This window comes from Podarcis bocagei, assembly GCF_964188305.1.
Source record: "Podarcis bocagei genome assembly, chromosome: Z".
Taxonomy (NCBI): domain Eukaryota; kingdom Metazoa; phylum Chordata; class Lepidosauria; order Squamata; family Lacertidae; genus Podarcis; species Podarcis bocagei.
In genome coordinates, this window is record NC_138140.1 from 39852427 (window position 1) to 39873310 (window position 20884).

General features: G+C 41.7%; 1 long non-coding RNA gene across 1 annotated transcript; it reads left to right on the forward strand.

The window, feature by feature from the left end:
• The first annotated feature begins 13341 nt into the window (after nt 1–13341).
• LOC308578911 lies at nt 13342–14839 on the forward strand. The gene is made up of 3 exons (XR_014004208.1): nt 13342–13457; nt 14408–14480; nt 14807–14839. It is a non-coding gene; the product is annotated as an uncharacterized lncRNA (long non-coding RNA).
• Nucleotides 14840–20884: the final 6045 nt, after the last annotated feature.

Below are 20884 nucleotides of genomic sequence, written 5' to 3' on the forward strand. Positions count from 1 at the left end.
TCTGATTCACAATATGAGGAAGTCAAGAGGAGGAGGTGATCCACCTCCCCCAACCCCTACAATAAATCGAGCCCATTCAGGGCATTGACAAAAGAATGTTGTGTCTCCTTTCATCCAAGCTTGCGCCATGCTGAATGCTATCATTGCCAACTGTGTCTGTCATCCAAATTGTTGAGAACAACAGCAATCCAAGAGCCCACTGGGGGAAAAGGGCTGGCACCATCCCTTCATCCTATCTTGCAAATGCTGCAAGGGAAATCTAACGAGGAAGCTTTTGGGGAGGCAATGCACAGTTGCAAACATCTGGATGCCAAATAAGTACAGCTCAGGCAGCTGCTAATCTGCCTGCAGGACATACAGCTTGTCAGCATCTTTGCTTGCAATGGGAGGCTGGAGGGAAAGAGTTGGCCAACAGCGCAATTAAGAAACACACTTTCTTCTTCCTTTCCCAGTTTCATGCTGAAGGTGCTGATAATGCAGCCGTTAGCATAGCCATCATGGCACTCAGTATACTGGCTGCCTCTTGGGACCCAGAATTTAACTGCTCCAAAAGGATGCATTGAATGTTAGAGTGGAGGCAAAAGTGAATTCCTGATACTAAAAGCTTCACTATCCCCAAAGTCAACATGTTTTTTAGAGTTGTGTACTCACCTTGAAAGATGCAAAGAAAAAGCACACATACACAACCAAGAACTATTCCATTCCTTATGTTTAAAACAGTGTGTTCTTTGTGAACAGGGGAGTGGGAAATGATACAGAGGTTTTGAATGTGTAATGCAACGTAAATAATACAGTGTACATCTAATGATAATTCAAAGCACAAGTGACAGAGAGAGAGGTGGGGGGAGATAGCGAGAGCGAACAGAAGGGAAATTAAATTCCTGTTGGTGCAAACCTACTAAACATGCAAAACTAGGAATGGAAAGTTGAAGGGAATTTACCTTGCCTTTGCACTTCGAAATAAATCCCAGGCCTTATAAATCTGTCACACATTTTCAGAGGACACACACAGAGAGAAACTCTTGTTCTTGACTTTACAATGGAAATTGGATTTGAATTTGGCTTAATCGGGTTAAAGCTGTTGTACGTAGCTGAACATCCCAGTGTCCCAAGAGTGCAACACTAAGCAAATGTGGATGATAGATGCTTCCCTGAAAACATAGGGGAAACAACAACTGGCTCTTATGACTCTTATACACATAAAGTCTGCAACTAACTAGTGGCATTAAATAGAATAGTGGTTTTGTTCCTTTCTCAGGCCTGGAGGACAAATGTGGCCCTTCAGACATCTCTACCTGGGCCAGGTTCAAAGGCTTTGATCCAATGCAGCACTAAGTGCAAGCAGTGGCATAGCGTGGGGGGTGCAGGGGGGGCCAGCTGCACTGGGCGCTACATCTGGGGGGGGCAGCTCTCTGCCCCTACCTGGCTCACTCACTCTCTCTCACTGCAGTGCTGGCTGTGCGAATCCGATCCTAGCCCACTGTGGAGGGGGTGGGTGCCAGGCGTGCGGTGCAGAGAGAGAGCGAGGGACTATCTGGGGGAGGGACAGTGCAGCGGCCACCCAGCGCAGCACTGAGCACGGGAGAGAACCACACCAGACCAGACCAGGCAGCAGCAAGAAGAAGCTGGCAGTGGCGGCATGTTAGGGGTTAGGGGGTGCAAATTACTTGCCTTGCCCCGGGTTAGGGGGCGCAAATTACTTGCCTTGCCCTGGGTTAGGGGGTGCAAATTACTTGCCTTGCCCCGGGTGCTGACAACCCACGCTACGCCGCTGAGTGCAAGGATTTTTTGGGGTGTTAGAACTCCCTCACTTTCCTCCACTACCTGCATACTCTGGGAGGATAAGGAGCAGAAGTCCCTTTGTGCAGGTGGAAATACTTGAACTGACAGGATTATTATTAATAATAATTAAATTTCTGTACTACAGACCCTGCAAGTGTCCCTATTTTCCAGGGACAGTCCAGATTTACAGAAGCCATCCCAGTTTCTGATTTGATCCCGGAATGACCCACTTTTCCTTAGGACATCCCTATTATCACTGGAGAAATGCTGGAGGTATGCAACCTCTGAGCCAGGGTGGTAAGTAACTTCAAAACTTTTAGAAGACATCTGAAGGCTACCCTGTATAGGGAAGGTGTTTTTTGTTTTTTTTAAAAAAAATGTTTTATTATGTTTTTATATATGTTAGAAGCCACCCAGAGTGACTTGGGCAACCCAGTAAGGTGGGTTGTTGTTGTGGTGGTGGTGGTGGTTGCTGCTGCTGCTGTTGTTAATTTAGGACATCCCTATTTTCATCAAAGAAATGTTGGGGCAGGTATGATACTGCCTTTCATCTGAGTATCACAAGGTATGTTACAATATATAGTGGTACCTCAGGTTACATACACTTCAGGTTACATACACTTCAGGTTGCAGACTCTGCTAACCCAGAAATAGTGCTTCAGGTTAAGAACTTTGCTTCAGGATAAGAACAGAAATCGTGCTCCGGCAGTGCGGTGGCAGCAGGAGGCCCCATTAGCTAAAGTGGTGCTTCAGGTTAAGAACAGTTTCAGGTTAAGAACGGACCTCCGGAACAAATTAAGTACTTAACCCAAGGTACCACTGTAAAAGCACAAAAAACTAGTAGCAAAGAAAAACAATACTCCCCTGCAAAGGCCTTGGGGAATGTGGGGAAGAACACATGGCACAGACAGCTCTGTCCTCCAGCACATGGGAATGGCCAAAGGGCTCAGGCAGGATGGGCCAGAGAGCTGATGCGGCCGCCTCCTAACATCATTTACCAGCATCTTTTGCTTGTGGTAGCTGCTTCACTCTCTACCTAATAGTAGGCCCAGCCAATTGGCTCCACACTATTGAGCAGAAGAGTAGATAGGAGGGCTCTGACATTGGAGAGGAGAAATGCTAAGCAATATTAACAGATGCTTTACCTAGCTCTTTTCTTGTGTGCACGGTCTATCTGTTTGTAGCGTCATTTTCAGTCTGCTTCCTCTTGCCCCAAGGTAGATTCTCAGATATATGTCAAGACTCTCAAGAGGGCCCAGACATTGTACATGTTTCCTGGGCAAGTGAGGAAAAATGGTCAGGAAGAAAGTTGCAAGGGAAAGGTAGAGATGAGAAATGGCTATGGCCCTGATTGATTGATTGATTGATTGATTGATGCACTTCTATCACATCATCCCAAAGAGATCAAGTTGGTTTTGCCTATGGTTTCTTTTTTACAACACACAAGTATCTTCACCGGTACTTTGCGTTTCAGTAGCAAAGGATGTGTGTAGAAATTCTGTACAGTCATACCTTGGGTTAAAGACGCTTCGGGTTAAATCTTTTCAGGTTGCGTCCCGCAGCGACCCGGAAGTAATGGAACGGGTTACTTCCGGGTTTCGCTGCTCACGCATGTACAGACGCTCAGAATGACGTCATGTGCATGTGCAGATGCAGCGAATCGTGACCTGCGCATGCGCAGATGCGTAGACGCGGGTTACATTCTGCTCATGTTGCAAACAGGGCTCCGGAATGGATCCTGTTCGCATTCAGAGGTACCACTGTATTTGCCCCAGTTCTGTCCACAGGCAACAAGCTTCCCACACAGTTTACATGAATCCATGCTAAGCTGCCATGTGAAAATCATGGTAAGTAAACCATGGTACACTTGGGCCTTGCTCAATGGCCACCTGTCCTCACCCTTCTCTCTTGAGACACTTCCCTCTGTATGTAGGGCCAACAACCACAGCACTTCTGATCCCACCAGATGAGGCTCTCATTTACTCCCTCGGTGCTTTTGTTTCTCTCTGCACTTCTCTGGCTTTAATTTTTAATGTAATTATTCATTTGTTTTCTGTAAGCCTTCAGAAAACCCTGCATATCATTGATGATGGAAAAAACATGCAGAGCATCCATTAGGAGCTCAAGATAAAAGAACCTTGGCTCCAGTAAAATTGAATAAAGTAAAATAAAATTATTTGTGAGCATGATATGTTCTCCAATACCAGCGCCTCTTGCTGATTTCCACTTTGCCTTGTATGTCTTTTTTGGTCATTGGAGGCTCTCATGATCTTTGCAGCATTTTAATTTAAAAGCCAGACATTTTCTTTGGGTACCGCCGTACAAGCAATCAGTTAATTATCCGATAGAGATTAAAAGATGTGTGCAATCCAAAATTCAATTAAAATGAGGACGATTGGTTAATATGTTGGGAGCTGTTTCTACAGGCAACCAAAATTATAATTATGTGTAGCTAACAAAGTATTGTTTTATCTTCTATATCTGTATTTCTCATTGACTCTCTGGGTTTTCACCCATCTCCCTCCTCCCCCCATCTTTAATGTAATCCCAGCTGCCATCAAAAGGAACTTCAGAAAGCCTCTTGTTTCATGACAGTTCTTCCTAGGGTAGAGTTTTTGTGATTTGAAGCAAATGTTTAGTCATCTGGATATTTTTAAGTAAGCTTAATTACGGAAATTTAGAGTGGATGACAGTTTTGCTTATGAAATGAAAATGGATTTTATTCTGGTGCTTAATTGGAGTGCTGTTAAGCTGGACTTGGGACTGTCTACCAGCCCATGGGTTACAGAGGAAAAAATTGTTTGAATTAAAATTAAGTTGTGATCTGGTGCAGTGTCATATTTTAAGTGAGTACCTGTATCTATCTATCTATCATCTATCTATCCCAGCATTCCTCTTCAGGTAAGGAAACATCCAAATCAAGTTTAAAATCACAGAGTGAAGTAAGAGTGATTAGAGAATTTTATGCTGCTGCCCACTGGTTTATGTCCTGTTGCTCCCTGAGCCAGCCACCCCCTCTCACAGCCAATGCAATGATGTTTTGGGGGCAACATAATGTCCCACTTGAGCTGACCACAGGGTGAACATTTCCCCTCTGGGAACCATCAAGGCAGCTTAGTATTGGACAGATGTCCATTCCTTTACATGTCATCGGAACACTTAATAACAAATAAAATAATAAAACATAGAAGTCTACATATACAGGTAAAAGACTGGGAGAAATTATGGAAAGAAGGAACAAAACTTACTGCATGTAATGCTTTGAAAGAAAATGTAATGAAAATGATGTATAGATGGTATATTACCCAGTGAAATTAGCTAAAATGTATAAAATAAGTAGGGATGCGGGTGGCGCTGTGGGTTAAACCACAGAGCCTAGGGCTTGCCGATCAGAAGGTCGGCGGTTCGAATCTCCGTGACGGGGTGAGCTCCCGTTGCTTGGTCCCTGCTCCTGCCAACCTAGCAGTTTGAAAGCACGTCCAAGTGCAAGTAGATAAATAGGTACCGCTCCAGCAGTAAGGTAAACGGCGTTTCTGTGTGCTGCTCTGGTTTCATCAGAAGCGGCTTAGTCATGCTGGCCACATGACCCAGAAGCTGTATGCCGGCTCCCTCAACCAGTAAAGCATGATGAGCGTCGCAACCCCAGAGTCAGTCACGACTGGACCTAATGGTCAGGGGTCCCTTTACCTTTACCTTATAAAATAAGTAATAAATGCTGGAAATGTAAGGAAAAGGAAGGCACTTTTTATCATCTGTGGTGGGAATATAAGAAAGTGAAAGGCTTCTGGGAAATTATTTATAATGAGATGAAAAAGATGTTGAAATATACATTTTTTAAAAAACAGAAGCATTTTTACTTGGTATTGTAGGCACTGACATTAAGAGACAAGATACAAAACTGTTTTTATATGTGACAACTGCAGCAAGAGTATTATTGGCACAGAAATGGAAGCAGGAAGAACTACAGACAAAAGAGGAATGGCAGATGAAATTGATGGACTATGCCGAATTGGATAAGATAACAGGAAGAATTCAAAACCAGCAGGACCAGAAATTCTTGATAGATTGGAGTAAATATACGAATTATGTGAAAGACAATTGTAACCAACTGACCAACCACACTTGTAGGACTACAAGAAGTTTTGTAAGAAGAACTATATGAAATATTGCAGAAAAGATTTATGAGAATGGATTTTAAGTTATGGATTATTAAAAGTAATAGTTAGGATAACAAATATAAGATTAAGAGATGAGGTTTGAAAATCATTAGACGTGGTTGATGGAAGTCTCAGGCTAAAATAGACAAAATGTTGTATAAGATGAGATGAGATTATATATTCTGTTTGGAAAATATATGTAAAAACTAATAAAAATGTATATTAAAAAAAATAGAAGTCCCTTCTACATCTGGATCTCCTTTGCAACACAGGGAGATGATTATGTTTTCTTTAAAATAAAATAAAGAAATTAATAAAGTCTTTTAGAGCAGATGCAATTTTGTACACATGCCATTAAAGTTTCAGTGATGCTATTTGATTTCTCTACGCCTGCCCTGTTTCAGCCTTAAAGCCATCTTCATCAAAGCTGGCATCATGACTGTGTCATGTTAATATGGGTGCTTTGTTTACTCAAAGGGCAACATGTTGGACCAGATGAGTGATTTCTAATAGCTATCTAATAAGGAACATCTTACCAGCAGTAAGCCAGCTGGCTCTTGATAAATGATTAGCTACCTTCTTCAGTCATGCAAGTTGGCCGGCACATAAAATACAACTGTAGCCAAGGAACTGAGCAAGCACAGCAACAAATGTCTCGGTTTCACACATCAACAAATGTTGGACCATCTTTTTTGTGTTTTCAGGACATGGCTTCAAAGCAGGCAGACCATGGTATGCATTTGTTAAGCAGTGGATTGAAACCACCAACCAAATTAATATTATGTAGTAGACTACTCACTCTACATTTTACTACTACTACTACTAGGTAAAAAGTAAATGACCCCAGGATGGTTAAGTCCCATCAAAGGCGACTATGGAGTTGTGGCGCTCATCTTGCTTTCAGGCTGAGGGAGCCGGTGTTTGTTCACAAAGAGCTTTCCGGGTCATGTGTCCAGCATGACTAAACTGCTTCTGGCATAACGGGACACTGTGACGCATGCCAGAGTGAACAGAAATGCCATTTACCTTCCCACAACAGCAATACCAATTCTCATCCCATCATGCAGATTCGAAGCACTGACCTTTCAATCAGCAAGCCCAAGGGGCTCAGTGGTCTAGACCACATACTGAAAGTGAGATGAGCACCGCACCCCATAGTCGCCTTTGACTGGACTTGACCATCCAGGTGTCCTTTACCTTTTTTACCTACTAGTACCACTACTAATAATAACAATGGAATTTCAGGAAAGGGTTGCACGATCACTTTTCATTCCTCATGTTCAGTAAGAGCAAAAGGACATAAGAGCAAAAGAGCATCTCCACCCCATTGTTCAGCCCAGACACTGAGATCCAGCTTCGAGGGCCTTCTGGCAGTTCCCTCACTGGAAGAAGTGAAGCTACAAGTAGAGGGACTTCGTGGTAGTGGCGCCCACCTTGTGGAATGCCCTCCCGTCAGATGTCAATGAGATAAATATCTAGAAAACTTTTGGAAGGCATTTGAAGGCAGCCCTGTATAAGTATGTGTTTTCTTATTCTTTTATATGTGTTGGAAATGACCCAGAGTGGCTGGGGAAACCCAGCCAGTTGGGCAGGGTACAAATAAAATAATAATGCAGAATGCCGCGGCGAGACTCCTTATGGGGTCTTCGCTGCGAGAACACATTCATCCGGTATTATACCAGCTGCACTGGCTCCCGGTGGAGTACAGGATCAGGTTTAAGGTGCTGGTTTTAACCTTTGAAGCCCTATACGGCCTAGGACCCTCGTACCTACGGGACCGCCTCTCCTGGCATGCCCCAAAGAGAAACCTACGGTCTGCAAATAATAACATCCTCAAGGTCCCAGGCCTCAGAGAGGTTAGGCTGGCCTCAACTAGAGCCAGGGCCTTCTCGGCTGCGGCTCCAACCTGGTGGAATGCTCTGTCACAAGAGACCAGGGCCCTGCGGGACCTGACATCTTTCCGCAGGGCCTGCAAGACAGAGTTGTTCCGCCAGGCTTTTGGTCAGGGCGCAGCCTGACTCCCTCCTCTGGCAACCTGCTCAGAATTTTGCTTAATTGGTTGCCATCAATTTGATTTAATTAATTTTTATAATGAAATATTTTTAGATTGTGTGATTATTTGACTGATTATTTGATTGTTGTTAGCCGCCCTGAGCCCGGCTTCGGCTGGGGAGGGCGGGATATAAATAAAATTTATTATTATTATTAATAATAATAATAATAATAATAATAATAATAATAATAATAAATAATTATTAACATAAGAATTCCCTGCTGGATCAGGCTTATGGCCCACCTAATCCAATATCCTGTTGTCACAGGAGCTGAACAGTGCATGTGGGAGCAAGCAGGGGTTGAGCACAACAGCACTCTCTCCTCCAGTGGTTTCCACCAATGGGTATTCAGAAACATTTTTGCCTTCAAGTGTGGAGGCAGAGCATAGGTATAATGTCTGGTAGCCACCAATAGTAGATTACTTGAAGTGTCCAGCACTTAGGGGTGAGGAAGAAATTCAGTTCACATTTGAGGATGGACTTGTGTGCTGAGGCCCCGCCCCCTGCAGATCATAAACACACAGACACAAAAATTTAGGTTACTGGGATAAAATAGGCCACTGGTTACAGATGTGAGTGGTTTGGCTTAGGCATTAGGTAAAACCAGACTATATCCTGACTCCTGCAGGGAGTCTCCTAAGGGTAAACCACTGGTAGGGGGAGTCCTATGATATATATTAAATCTGGGCACCCCCAGGGTCATGGCATGGCCTTAGCCCATGCCCAGGCTCCAGACAGAATCCACACCCCTGCATCCCATTAACGGGATACCCTTATCGAGGAGGGGCAGGTGGAGGCTACAACCTCCTGTCCCATAAACAAGGCTTGCCCAATGCCTAACCTCACAAAGTTGTGATGATTGCTACAAGGTAGGCAAAAACCAAATGGTTGGTGCCAATTTGCCAAGTGTGAAAAATTCCTACCCAGCCCCATCAATATGGCGGCTGACATATGTCCATAGCAAGGTCACGTCATACCAAAGCTTTAAAAAGAGGATGGGTGGTGCCCACTCTGGAAGAATGGCAGACGCAACTGATAGGGATGCGGGTGGCGCAGCTGATAGGGATGCGGGTGGCGCAGACATGGAACTGGCCAAAATGACTGGCAGAATTCGAGACCTGGGAGAAGAGACGGTGGAAGAGGACTGGAAAAAGTTTAAAGACTATTTACAAAAACATTATAAGCTATATGAATGCTAAGAGAATGCACGAAAGAAAATAATACGACGTCAGTAATTTAGTTGCAAGATATATGAATAAGTGATGTTTAAGGAATTGATGAAATTTGAAGTAATATTATGTTTAAGTTAAGCAGTTCAGCATATGGTAAAAACAGCCAAAATCTGGGACATAATATTCGAGAACTATAAAATAAGAATTGAAATAAGGTAATAAATTGCTGCCTACAATTATATGACTGAGAACGCAGGAAAGGGTGATGCGAGGAAGTCTAAAGATTATGAAAATATGATTTATGGATAATTGATTTTGTTATACTTTTTTCTCTTCATTCTATGTTTATTCTTTAAACTTTTTCTGTCTTTTTTTCTTTCTGTTTTGTTTTATGGTGATGGTATTGTATATTTGATGGTTTGTTTTTTGTTGAAAATTTGCAATAAACATTTTATTAAAAAAAATAAAAAGAGGATGGGTGGGCTGGGAGATCCTGTGAGGAGGTGAAAAGCAGGGGGCACCCCCAGCCACACCGCAGTTTAAATGGCCACTGGCCACGTCCTGGCTGTCCCAATTGGTCAGCCCGGGGCATGACGTGGCCGGGAGTATTGGTGATGTGGGTGGCATCCCCCCCCATCCTCCCACCAGGTCACTGCGAGGCCCAGATGCCCTGCCACAATGCCGCCCACTGGGGGAAGGTGAGCGGTCCTATCTAATTTATACCTGTTGAAATCATACAAGGACCAAAACACAATTGTCCTTCACACTTTTCCAAATTTTGCAGTGCACTTTTCCAGCCAAGTGATGTGCCCAAGGTTGAAAATCTATGAAAGGTAATAACCAACATCAGTGCATTTTTTCCCATGGATAAATGTTTTAAAAGAAGGCGTATATTAGGCAAAGTTGCATACAAATATGTATATTAGGGCAAATTAATATTTTAGTGTTGAATTTCCACAATGACTTCTTTAAAAGAAAATGATGTAGAAATGTGGAGAACTGAACTAAAGAATGAAAAAAATGAGGAATGGATAGAAACCAAAACTGAAATTTTAGCAATTCCTCCTGTGATGGAGGCAGGAAGTTATGAGTCTTAGTATCACCCAGGTCAGAGACTCTGGTGGCAACTCTGGTGTGTTTTCCATTGTGTTGGGTTCCCTAAGCTCGGTTGGCCAGGGATGAGAACTATGCATGGCATTGTAAGCTCCTTGTAGAAAAGGTGGGATATATGTGTCTTAAATAACTATGGTTCTCAAAAAATATCAAATAGTAGTGTATGATTTAAAAAACAACTGTGGGAACTCTTTCTCCAGTGCCTTTATCTTTTGAAAAGGGTTATGGTAGTAGGTGATGGAAGGATGCCATTTAATTCCACCTTCTTTTATACATGCATTTGGCATGTATTAATCAAGTTGCTCACTTTGTACTTTTCACTATGTGCTTGATATAGTTTGAGGGTCTTTCACCTTTTTCTCCTGCACTGCCTTAAAAACAGCAGGGATGACAGCTCTTGTTTTAAGTAGTCATATTTGTGTATACATATTTCAACAAAGGAGGGCATCCATGTGAAAGAGAAAGTGACCTTTGCATGGGGAATTTAATACTACCCACTTAACCGCCTTTCTGCTCGGGTTGAGAGCCCCTGAAACAATTAAAGTAGACAGTCTATAATCTCTGATAGGAACGCCTTAAACCAGAAGACATATTTAGACAGATATCAGTGTTTCCCCCTCTAAAGAAACAACAACTCCTGGACAACAATGGGGGTGGGGGCATAAAAACACTGCAAGCTGAAAAAAGAATGATGAAATGTGCTTCAGATAGACATTTTTCATACCTAGCTGAGCACTTCGTTTTCAGTGGAATAACTTCAGTAAACAAGTGAAAGGAGAAATGGGGAAAATCTATAAGGAGGTTTGTCCATGAGAACTTAGTTCTTCTTTTCACCCAGTTCATCTACTGCAAGGCACCACAAGTGCTAAATCCACTGATGGCTCCCATTAAGATTGATAAGGCATTTATTTATTTAGCAAGTTTTATTACAGAAGCCAAAAGTTACAAAACAAGATGATGGCCCTTTAACCAGCCAGCCAGCTCCTCTAGGAAAGACTCTCCTCCCTGAAAGAGAGGGGAGTGGTTGTGGTCGGGAGCCCGAGCACCGCCCAGCAGGGGGCGTGGCCCCCTGCCTCCAGCTCACCTGGCTGGCGCTCACGCCCCCGGTGACCACCCAACCAGGTGCCGCAGAGGTGGCGTGTTCAGCAGCCTTTTGCTGCAGCGCCAGCCTCTCCCTGGCCTCATTCCTCGTTGTCGTCCCATCGCGAGTCATCATCTCCTCCGTCTGCCCAGCAGTGATGACCACGTGGATCTAACTTCGAATAGGACTAATGTGTTGTGGTGTGTCGAAGTGCTAGGTGTGGCCATCGCCTATGCCTTCAATTTTAGGGGTATTCCGTTAAAGGAATCTGGGGGTCGTGTATTCCGTCCGATGCCTGCTTGGCGGGAGGCCATGGCACGACCCTCGGTGACATCTGGGGTGAGCCTATAGTTGGATTAGCATCAACAGGTGATGAACCCCTGGTGAATAAACCCACTTGTTTCGCGATCCAATGCCTAAGCCAATACCTTTTCATTGCTGTAATCAATAAAGTTGTGGCCTTTTCTAGCCCATCAACCTTATATCATGTGTCCTTGTGTCTTCATTTCACTTCGCGGTGGTCGGGTCCTCGAACCACAATACCGCTTTCCAAGAGATACAGAGAAGTATATCACAAACTAAATAACTCCATATGTGGTCCTCAAAAATTCATTGACAGTAATGTACAAAAAATTCAACACTTTCCAATATTTTTAATCTCAAATGATATTTACAATGCCAAAATAATAATGACATGCAATAGAATTACATATTGAGTTGTGTATGTCATTATTATTTTGGCATCGTAAATATTATTTAATACTCTAAGCTCCTCTAGAAAGGCAGAGCCTCTCACTTTTCAGCATGGGTCAGCCTACATAAGGCTTCGTAGAGCACCTTCAGGCAGGGTTGGGAACAGGGGTGTGAATGGGGCAAGTACCATATCTTTCCATCTATAAGATGCCCCCATGTATAATATGCCCCCTATTTTGGGGGACTCAGATTTAAGAAAATGAGGGGAGATGGCCCAGAGTATAAGACGCACCCCCCTAATTTTTGACATTATTTTAAAGGGAAAAACTAGTCTTATACACGGTAAAATATGGTATGCCCCACCCCACATGACTGATCATAATACACCATGCATGCACATCATTTAAATAGCAATGCCCATCATGGGGGTGTGGGGCTGGAATATTTTATTGAGAGGTGAAGGGAGCTCAGTCCCTAGGAGTTGGCTCCTACAGTTGGGAAAGTCTCCTGCCTGGCACATTGGAGACGCATTACCTGCTAGATGAACCAATGGTCTGAGGTGAAAGAAGGAAGCTTCTTGTGTTCCAATTTCATTTGGCTCTTGATTTTGTTTCTTCTGCCTCTTTTAGCAGGGCCTCTTGTAATTATCCAAAGTCATGTATTATTTCTGTTTGACTTGGACTTATGACTGGGCACTGTCTGCTTCTCCTGAAAATCTCAAGCACTCACAGAACTGCACACGCTGAACGATTAAGGCCACACCTTAAGTACTGTGCTCAGTGTAAAAGATATAAGTTTAAAGTGCATAAAATGCTATGTTTATGTGCATTGTGTATGAAAGCTGGTGGAGGTTTGCATTTACCAAATATCTGATTTGCAGAGAACTGTAGCAAGTGCAAAAAGGACGCTTGTGCAGCTGTAGAGCTGCAACAAATGGGAGAAGTCTTTGTTTCAACTTTTATGTTAATTGATTATTCATCCTGGGAATCTGGATGTCTCTCAGAATGTGCCAGCATTCTTTCTCTGGGACTCGAGAGAGAATAGTTCTTTGACTAGATATTAACAAGTAAGAATCTAAATAAAAATGGACTGCATTGCTAGTTGTTTAAGAACAATGTGTTGATTTGTATTTGCAATGTTTTTTGTAACACATTTAAATACAGTTTGCAGTTAAACTTTGGAACTCTTTTTTCTTATTGTGGAGAGTTTATTGAGTAATACTCTGTACAAGGTTCAGATAAGGGAATAATTATCTCGATCAGAGGAGGGTGGCCAGTATGCTGAGGAACATGGAAACCAGAATTTTGGAGAAGAAATGTTCAAGGAGAAGCATGGCCACTGTCTTCAAATATCTGTGGTGCCTCAGAGGATGTAGCAGACCAGAACAAATGAGTAGACATTTCAGGTAAATGTTAGGGAATAATAATAATAATAATAATAATAATAATAATAATAATAATAATAATAATAATAATATTTATACCCCATCCGTCTGGCTGGGTTTCCTTCCCCAGCCACTATGGACAGCTTCTAACAAAAGATTAAAAATACATTAAAAAATCAGTCATTAAAACTTCCCTAAACAGGGCTGACTTCAGATGTCTTCTCAATGTCAGATAGTTGTTTATTTCTTTGACATCTGATGGGAGGGCGTTCCACAGGGCGGGCGCCACTACTGAGAAGGCCCTCTGCCTGGTTCCTTGTAACTTTGCTTCTTGCAGTGAGGGAACCACCAGAAGGCCCTTGGTGCTGGACCTCAGCGTACATGTTGAACAATGGGGGTGGAGATGCTCCTTCAGGTATACTAGGCTGAGTTAGAAGACATCTAATTGTCATAGCTATTAGACACTTGAACAGAATTCATAGGAAGATGGTGAGTTATCCTTTGCTAGAGGCAGTTGAGTTGATCCACCAGGGTTTTTAATCATGTAGGACTTTGTGATATGATAATGACTTGCATGTAGAGTTTCAATACCTGAAATCTCCAGATGTGGCTGGGAAAGATTCTGATCGGACATCCTGCAAAGTCACTGCCAGTCTGTGTCACCAGGGATGGGGAACCTGTGGCCCTCCAAATGTTATTTGAGTCCAACATCTAGCACCTTTAAACCCCAGCCAGGAAAGCCAGTGTTCAGCTTCCCATTCTGGCTAAAGAAAATGTGTTGCCTATTCTGGTTCTTAACAATTCACCAGGAGAGCTATGTGAATAATTCTGAACAGAGTAGAAATGTGCAGTATTATTACTATTATTATTTTAAAAAACTCAGTGTCTGTTCCATCTTCAAGGTACAGCCTGTTAGTACTTTTACAAGTTCCGTTTGAAAGCTTTCCACATGCTTTCTTCTCTTAATATAGGTTATTCACCAGTGGATAAATATTTGGCCGTACTCTTCTCTGATTCCTGGAACACTGTCTATATCCCTAAAAGGTAAATGTCACACTTTTTTCATCTACAGTGATTTAGTGCAAAAATGTCTTTTAATGCAGAATGTTGCCTTAATAAATTATATCAGTCTTGCACTGCAGGCAACATTTTCAGGAGCCAGGCTGGTTGTTTAGTTTCTGAATAACAAATGACATTTTCTAATAGAATTGCTGTCACACCCATAACTATTATGACTGGGGTCTTTGCTAAACTCTAGTTAAAAAACAACAGCACATGAGCCATAAGTCCTGGCAGACACAAATCTCTACTTTTGGCTGCACACATTGATGTGGTTTTTCTTTTTTTTTTTGAAAAATGAAAACTTTTAGGAAAGAACACAAAGATGAGCACTGAAGCAGAGCTATAAATCAATCAACAAGGAAGTTGTATTTCTTCACAGCAGTATGTGGTTCCTGAAAAACACTCATCATGCATCAGGTAATGGGACAGAGCTTTGCTTTGCTTGATGTTCAGGATCCAGTAATTGTTACGTGCTGTACATCTTGTTGACAGTAAATGGCAAGAAAAACCCTCAGCTCACTCGAGCACCATCATCAGAAATACAGGTGCAGAGGCCTTACTTGTAATCTGCCATCCAGGTGATCTCATGACAAGTTACTCTCTCTCTTTCAAAGAAAATTGCCATTTCACTGATTACAGACAAAATGTCTAGTTAAAATGGAGACCATGGTCTGTCAAGCATACAACAGTGTACCATCTAATGTGAGCAGAAGAGCAACCTGTGTGGTATATTTAAAGAAAATAGAGTGTTGCATTGTCAGATCCACGTATTTCAGAATCTACATTCATACATCACAGGCAAGAGTGGGGATGGGGAAGAATTTTGTCTGTTTTGCATGCTAATACAAACTGCATTAATTTGTCATTATTGGACCAACACAACTATCTTTCAAAATTTGTACCTTTATAATTTTGTAATGCAATTGCACCCCAAAAATGTGTATAATTTGGCAAGATTGCAGTGAAAACTGAAGATGTACAGAGGAGAAATGTACACCCAAGAAATGTATGCAATTTTGGGGGGCAGGCTAAAAAAACAAGCAAGCAAGCAAGCAAAAAACAATTTGCTAACTTATGTGGAAATAGAGCAAACTTTAAGACTGGAAAAACTGGAAAACTAAAATTGACAGATTTGTCTAAGCAAGCCTCCTAAGGCTGCATTGTGCTACTGATGAAGTGTCTTCCAGCAATCTGATCCTCAGCAAGAAACAGTGGATGTTGATATCTATTAAATACTAGTGAGGTATTCACCAAATGACAAGGCTGTTTAACACTTGTAGCACAGGCTAGCTTACCAGCTAAGAATTTCCAGCAGAAAATGGACTAGTGCACTGGTGTTGGCTGATGTCAAGAGATGCCAGAGAATTCTGAAGAAAACTGAAATGGAAGTGGACCCTGATAATATTCACTTAAGGTAAAGGTAAAGGGACCCCTGACCATTAGGTCCAGTCGCTGACGTCTCTGGGGTTGCGGTTCTTATCTCGCTTTATTGGCCAAGGGAGCCGGCGTACATCTTCCGGGTCATGTAGCCAGCATGACTAAGCCGCTTCTGGTGAACCAGAGCAGTGCACGGAAACGCCGTTTACCTTCCCACCAGAGGGGTACCTATTTATCTACTTGCACTTTGAAGTGCTTTCGAACTGCTAGGTGGGCAGGAGCTGAGACCGAGCCGCGGGAGCTCACCCTGTCATGGGGATTCAAACTGCCGACCTTCTGATCAACAAGCCCTAGGCTCTGTGGTTTAACCCACAGTGCCAGTCAGCAATATTACTGACATTCACTAGAGCTGTGCATAGCCCCTGAGGTTTATCCTGTGTCTACAATTTGGCCCCTCTAGTCAGGCCAACCTGTCCTAGGATAATTTGACAAATCTGCCCCCCACAAACTAAGAGCAAGAAGAATCAATTCTGTGGGGTGTCCTTTGTACTTCACAGGGAAGCCACTTGTGAAGGATCATCTTGCACCTTGCGGAGGCAATGATTCTGTGGGCTCATAAGCTTTTTTGAGGTAGGGTAATTTCTTCTGTTTTCAACTCATGATGGAAGACTTTTGCTCATCTGTCAAAAGATGTAGCAATACAGCAACAAAATGCTCTGGATCTGTACAGCCAACTGAAATAAATTAAGTAAAAACAAATTTAGTCTGTTCCTATATTATAAAGCAGACTATGAAGAAGCAATATTTGATTCTATACAGGGAAAAGTCCATTTATGAACACAAAATTAAAAGCAGGGTACCTGAGCACTACATCATTGAAGATACCTTTAACTGGCTTTATTTCAATGTATAATTGATTGGACATTTCAAACAAGCTGGCATAAATTATAAATAACATGAACTGTGTATAAATAATCCAGTATCCTCCAAAGCAAGTGATCCTCCGATGGTCTATGGGTTAGGTCTGTGCTCCAGGAATATATTGCATACCAAGCGTGTGAATCTTTGATGCGTGCCAGAAGGTTTCGTTGCTTTAAAACCTCACATCCTTTCTAAACAAATATTTGACAAAGAACATAAGAATTGTAGCCCAGTGACCCACACTATTATCTGTCTCCTAGTATCCTTGACATTTCAGCCCAGCAAACAGGTTCAAAAAGCCCAAAAAGCACAGGACATCTTTCTTTTGATACCCTTTATCCAGGCTGTGTACCTGACCACAAACAAATCCTATCCACACCATCTTACCTGATTGGTAGGATCTAAACATCTGAAGGTTTGTCACTTCCCAAACCATCTTGCCTATGTCTAAAGATCTTCTGGGGCAGCTCTGCTCCACATTTATGTCATCATTATTATAGCCACAGCAGGCGCTGTAACCTTCCAGCAGTTTGCCTTCACTCCCAAAGGCACACTCCCCTGTTGTCTCCTGAGACAAATGAATGCCAACCCATATTCCCACTCCCAGAGCAGCTTAGAAATACCAGTAAAAGTCAGTCCCTTCACAATCTAAGAGGAACAATAGAAAAGAAAAAGGACTGGGGAGGAGGACGGGAAAGAAAACAACCTCAGGTACTAGTTTTTAATTGTCATGATCTTGTTGTGAATAGCAGGAATGTAAAAATTTGGAGAGAATCCAAAGGTTGCAGGTTTTTCAGCAGAGCCAATGGAGAACCCAGCAGTTCCATCTCTACCTGTCTCTTACAGCCTGAAAGAATGGCTGCTTCAGACAACAGTTAAAGCTTTTATATAACAACCTTTTGTGCTCTTCCACACTCTTATTTTGGATTCTTTTAGCGTCTTTTAAATTCTTATAGACTTTTATATTCACCTTGTGTTTTAATACATTTTAGCTTTCTAAAGTGCTTTTTAGATTTTAAATGCTGGTCTATGACCGTAGTAAAGATTTGTATTGTGTTGTGTTGTGTTGTGTTGTTGTGTTGTTGTGTTGTGTTGTGTTGACAACAGAAGGAGCCTGATGCAGTTTTTGTTCTCCTCCTAAAGATAGCCTACATGGAATGGCCTGAAGGATGGACAAATCCGACAATTTTGGTTTCTCTCCGTTTTTCATTCTTCCAATCTTAACTTCTGTTATTCACATTTTCATCTCAGTTTCTGACTTAATTATTTAAGAAAAAATATATTCTCAGGAAAATTCATCAGTGCGAATTTCTCCTGATATACATATTTTAACCTGTTACGAAAGCAAATATTTTAACCTGTGATTTCCTCTGTGCTGTTTACACCAATATCCCCATTTTAACCACACGCTTCCATATTATAAAAATGTTTAATGTAATTTGGTTGAGGAACTGCACTGGAAAGTTCAGAGAAGTATGAATTTTGAAGGATAACTGCTTCATTTTGCATGTTTCAGGAAGTATGAACCAGGTAGTTTCATATTAAATGTGAGCTGAACTTAATTTCTCTCTGATCCCTAAAGGATTTTGAATCAGATATATGACTGAGGCAAACAGAATGATTGTCTCTCTGAATGGCGCCCAGACCACCTTTGCTGACTGGATGAGGTTTTTATGATGATTGGACATATAATAAAGCCTCTCTTTTAACTTATTAATTTGTGACCATTCTGAGGGTGGATGTTCTCTCTTTACTCTGAACCTTGATTTTTGTTTCAAGCTTCGTAAAGTATTAATAACCATAATTGCCTCTTGGCCATGCTGAAGTCTAGACTTTGCAAAACACAGTTGATGATTGATTTATACAATCATTTCTTAAACATACGCACATAGTCTTGTGTTCCAGTTTGCCTATGAAGAGCCTTTCATTCATGGTCCAGGTTGCACTGGCTAATGCAGGATGTCTCCATTACAGACTAGAATAAAACACTGCAGAATAATATCCAACAGACTTGCAATTAGAGATTGCTGGGGAGATGATTATGACTATCCATTGGGGAGGGTACAAGAAGGCATTTTCTCTCTTTAGGTGAATCATAATCCCTAGATTGCAATTTGCATCTATAACAAATAAAGGAAAAAGTACAGTGGTGTGGCTCTCCTAGGTGTGTGACATCATACTGGGTCATAAGGAAAGGGTTAACTAAGTGTAAAATGACTAACCAATAGGAACCCAAGAGGAGGAGTTAGAGTTGTTAAGAAGTCAGTCTGGAGTTAGAGAAGAGAGAGGGAGGATAAGTCTGTGGATTGGGCTAGTCTGATGTGAGAGAGTGAGAGAATCTGTTAAGAGGAGTCAGTCAAACAGTTGAGATAATCAGTCAGAAGGTATTAGGAAGGTATAGGCCGGTAAAGAAACTAAGGTTAAGAAAGTGACAAGAAAATTATCTGAGAAACCATAAACTTGTTAATGCTTATAAAATAAACTTGTTTATTTGGTTTAATTTTAACAACTGTCTGGACTCAGTGTGTACCCGAGAGTAGCGGGTTGGTGGCAGTGGGGAAGCGAGCACAGTGGTGGCACAGGGATCAATAGACCGTCAAACGTCCGGGGACCTTGTATGATCGCCACAAGTAGTACCTTGGTTCTCAAACAGCTTGGCTTCCAAACAAATCGGCTCCGGAACACCACAAACTTGAAGTAAGTGTTCTGGTTTGCGAATGTTTTTTGGAAGTTTTTTTTATTATAAATATTTTATTGCCAATTTTAAACAAACAAAAGAAAATCACCAGACATATACAATACCTTCACCAAAAAGTAACAAACAAAAAATACACAAGTAGACAAAAACATAAACATAGAATAAAAAAGATCATAACTGTTCATACATCATTTTTTTCATGACTATTTGGACTTCTTCACATCTCCCTTTCCTGTGTTCTCCGTAATAAAATTATAAGCAGCAATTTATTACCTTATTTCAATTCTTATTTTCTAGTTCTCGTATATTATGCCTCAGACTTTAAGTATTTTTTCCAAATGCCTAACAACTTGGTTTAGACATAACATTAATTCAGGTTTCATCTTTATCATTAACTTCCACTTATTCTCATATATCCTTCAACTAAATTGCTGATGCCCTGTTGTTTCCTTTCGTGCACTTTCTTAACATTCATACAGCTTATAATGTTTTTGTAAGTAGTCTTTAAACTTTTTCCAGTCCTCTTCCACTGTCTCTTCTCCCAGGTCACGGATCCTGCCAGTCATTTCGGCCAACTCCATATAGTCTATCACTTGCGTCTGCCATTCTTCCAGTGTGGGCAAATCTTGTGTCTTCCAATACTTGGCGATGAGTATTCTTGCTGCTGTTGTTGCGTACATAAAGAAAATTCTGTCCTTCTTTAACACCTTCTGGCCAACAATACCTAAAAGGAAGGCCTCTGGTTTCTTGGGAAAGGTATACTTAAAAACCTTTTTTAACTCGTTATAGATCATTTCCCAGAAGGCCTTCACTCTCGGACAGGTCCACGAGAGGTGAAAGAATGTTCCTTCAGTCTCCTTACATTTCCAACATTTATTTTCATGCAGATGGTATATTTTTGCAAGCTTGACTGGAGTCATGTACCACCTATATATCATTTTCATAATATTTTCTTTCAAGGCATTACAAGCCGTGAACTTCACACCGGTGGTCCATAACCTTTCCCAGTCAGCAAACATAATGTTGTAACCAATGTCCTGTGCCCATTTTATCATAGCTGATTTAACCGTTTCATCCTGAGTGTTCCATTTTAACAGCAAGTTATACATTTTTGAAAGTACCTTAGTTTTTGGTTCTAACAGTTCTGTTTCTAATTTCGATTTTTCCACCTGGAATCCTATCTTTTTGTCCAAATTAAAAACCTCCTTAATCTGAGCATAGTGTAACCAATCTCGCACTTTCTCCTTTAATTTCTCCAAACTCTGCAGCCTCCAAGTATCTCCTACTTTTTCTATTATTTCCCAATATTTCGGCCATTCGGCCTCCATATTGAGTCTTTTCCGAGCCTTAGCTTCCATTGGTGACAGCCACCTTGGGGTCTTGTTTTCTA